The sequence below is a fragment of the Sturnira hondurensis genome, unplaced genomic scaffold (assembly GCF_014824575.4).
Source record: "Sturnira hondurensis isolate 20B ecotype Veracruz unplaced genomic scaffold, ASM1482457v3 Scaffold0022566, whole genome shotgun sequence".
Taxonomy (NCBI): domain Eukaryota; kingdom Metazoa; phylum Chordata; class Mammalia; order Chiroptera; family Phyllostomidae; genus Sturnira; species Sturnira hondurensis.
In genome coordinates this window covers 7984461-7987951 of record NW_028095197.1, presented here as the reverse complement: position 1 = coordinate 7987951, position 3491 = coordinate 7984461, and the positions used below count along the sequence as shown (strand labels likewise).

The 3491-nt window shown below is 51.2% G+C and overlaps 1 pseudogene; it reads left to right on the top strand.

Annotated features, from left to right (window-relative positions):
* The first annotated feature begins 1671 nt into the window (after window positions 1-1671).
* LOC118979850 (sal-like protein 4) lies at window positions 1672-3211 on the top strand (annotated as a pseudogene).
* The last annotated feature ends 280 nt before the right edge of the window (window positions 3212-3491 follow it).

The following is a 3491-nucleotide window of genomic DNA, read 5'->3' as shown; positions in this document are numbered from 1 at the left end:
CCTCGCCCCTCAAAGGCATGGAGCCGGGTGTGTGGGCAGAGAACCAATGTCCTTTGTTGCTCAAGATAAAAAGTATAGGCCTTTTGACTTGTAGACCCAGCTGCTTCCCAAATAGGATGCATCCCCACCCCCAACACACACACACACACACACACACACACACACTCTCTCTCTCTCTCTCTCACCAACAGCTTTCTTTTCTGTGGACAGTCTGTGGGCAGAGTTCAATCCCACATTTTCATCAGATCTGGAAGAACCTCCAAGGGCGTTATTAAATATGTGAAATACGCCAGAAATATTCAAGCAATCCCCATCTGGCCCTGGGAGGGAGGAAGAAAGGATTGGGAAAGTAATAAAGTGTGTTTATTTTTTAATCTAGATGACATGTTTTACATCATTAAAAAGGACAATTATTTTTAAAATTCAGCCTGCACGCTTCAATGGTTCGGGAGGTCTGCCGCCACAGAATCCGTCAGAACCTCCCTCCACAGCCCAGCCCAGGTCCATCCTCAATGCCAAGTCGAATTCTTAAACGTTCAAAACCACGGAGGCGATTGTGAGTCATTTTAAAAGCCTTCATCTCTGAGTCACCTTTCCCGGGAGAAGGGGGTTTCTCAGAGGATCCTAAGCCCAGGCAGAGTTTCAAAGGGCGATGGAAGTTGGACAGGGTTCAGAACGCCCAGCCCTCAGCCAAAGCACCAATATCTCAGAAACAAAGCACGAGGTGTCCCATTATGAAAACCCTGCTGATTGCTCTCTGGAGTAAGTCCCACCTCCGAGCTGTAACTGGTCCAGAGTCACACCTCAGTGAGGGAAGAAGTGAGGACTTCTGCCCCCTCAACTGAGGCCAAGCCCAGGCCTCTTTACAAGGTACCCAATGCCCTTGTCCCCCTTTGTCTGCTTTGGGCACACGCCTCAGGTCAGTTTTGAAAGTGCAGCTCTGCTTAAAAGCCTGCACCCCTTTTGGCTCAGCAAATTGATTTTTAAGAATATTTAGGGATGCAAGCAAGTGATTGAACAAGTGCAAAGATTAATCTGAATGACATTTATCATGGTGTTGTTTATATTAGGTCAAACCACACGAAATATAGCCAAATGTTAGAAGTTTCATGTTGTTCAGGTTTAATAATATTAAAAAATTAGAAACCCCTAAATGCCCCCTAACAGGGATGTTTGGCTGCATTTCAGTGCCTACCGGAATATTATGTAGCTGTTGGAAATGATGTCCCCAAAGTATATTTGGTACAACATAAAGATTCAGAATTAATTTAAATGAAAAGTAATACATAAAGTCAGATCTTTTCTCAGTAAAAATGAAACACAAATATGCAGAGATAAGGACCCCAAGAAGTTAAAAAGGGTTTGCATGATTTTTATTTTCTACTTTTTATCCATATTTTCTGACTTTTGTTCACAAATATGCATTGCTTGTATAATAATAAAAGCAAGCCAGGAAAGGTTAAAACGCCCAATAATGAAATGAAGTGTGGAGCCCAGAAATGAATCTGAGATGCTGATCGAAGCAGAAGAGAGGAGAAGTTCCCGCCAAAGGCCCCCGTGAACACCGCCGCCCCCCTCTGTGGTGGCTGGGGGCAGGCAGAGGCAGTGCGACCCAGTGCTCAGAGAATGCACCATGGACTGGGGTGTTGCCAGATCACCCTCTTTGGCCACATGATCCAGGCAGCTGCCAGCACCCTGGGCACTCCCTGGCTGCTCTGGGCTGGCCTTGAAGGAGGAGCAAGAGGAACTGAAAGCACAGGTGTAAGGAGGGGTCTTCTCTGAAAAAAAGCTGGACTTGAAAGGAGTGGGCAAAGAACCGTGGCTCTCTGGGGCCAGATGCTCACACCGTGTAGAGACACAAGCAAGCGAAACCCCAACGCATCAACTCCGAGGAGGGTCATGGCGAGCAGCTGCCAGAACAGCCGGCTGAGGAGTTTGCAGAGGCGGCACAGCACCAGCGGAGGGAGAGCCAGGTGCTCCAGCCAACCGCCCCGGGACTGGGCCGGGTTACAGTAAAGAGGCCTTGCCAGGAGGAGACTCGCATCTGTGAGAAATGCTGGGGAGCGTTCCTCACCTCCTCTGAGTTTTTAGAACATGAGAAAAATGGCACTAACATCCACCTGTGTTCATCATGAACAACAGTGAGGAGCCGATGACTTCTCCAGGCTCTGCGGAACCACGAGCCAGAGTCCAAGCGATAAGGACTCTCACAGGGAGGATGGTGGCAGCTCAGGGGACATGAAGGAGAAGCCAGGAGTGGAAGCTATTCTTTCCTTGAAGACAGAAGACCGCCCTGTCACCACACCCCGGGGTAGGCTATTTACCCAAAGACAAAGTGGCCAACACTGTCACTCTTCAAGCACTAGGGGGCACCAGGGTGAGGGGTGAATCAGCCGAGTGTGGCTGCGATTGCAGCCCCCAGTGCCAATAGCACCCCGTGGGGCCTGGAGCAGGTCCTGTGTTTGCAGCAGCAGCATCTGCAGCAGATACAGTTCACAGAGCAGATCCGCGTCCACGCGAACACGTGGTCTGCCCACGCCCTCCACTCCGGCATGGCAGGAGCTGACCCCCTGAACATAGGCAGCCACAGGTCTCAGCACCTCTCTGTGGCTGTGGCTTTGCTCAGCCAGAAAACTGGAAGCCAGGGTCTTTCTCTGGACACCTTGAAATCAGCCAAGCTAGGTCATGCAACTATCCCTTTCACCACCAGCTCTGTGCCCCCAGGGCTGGCGTCCTCGCACCCTGGGGCCCAATGGGTCACAGGGGCTTCGGAACTGCCTCCCAGGTGCTCTGATTCCTCAGGCCCCGGACGCTCTGCTCCTCCTGAGCCCTTTCCCCACTGTGGCGTTAGACCCAATCCAGAAAGGGAACGGCAAGCCACCCAACGTTCTCCTGGTGGACGTCAAACCCAAAGGCCAGGTCGCCCTCTATAGGCACAAGTGTGAGTACTCCAGCAAGGTTTTGGGGACTGAGTCCCTTGCAGGTCCACCTCCGTTCCCATCCTGGAGAGGCGCTCTTTGTGTGCTCTCTCTGTGGCCACTGGCTCACCGCCACGGGCAACCTCACAGTGCACTTTTATGGAGGTTTCCAGGTGAAGGCAACCCTTCAAAGGGTTGCAAATGAGAGGGACCAAAGTGGGTGCAAAGTGGGTGTTTTACACTGCAAAATGGGTGTTTTACAGAGGGCACAGCAGAGGTTTTCTCACCATTAAGCCAACGACGCCTTGTAAACGTAGGATCTATGGCAAAAACCTTGTAGTCTTTTTACTAGCTGATGCTGACTATTGGAGGATAAATTTGTAATATCCCCGCCCCCAAGCTGGACTTACAGTATCTGAATGCGGCTCCAGGGAAGGCAGAGCGGGTTAGCCGAGGTCAGTCACAGACCCGTCATAGACCGACCCGGCTCTCTGTCTCCACGCGGCCAGACAATGTCCGAGTGGGGCATCTCCGTGTCTTCTCGTAACTCTGCTCTTGCCTCACTCACACGGC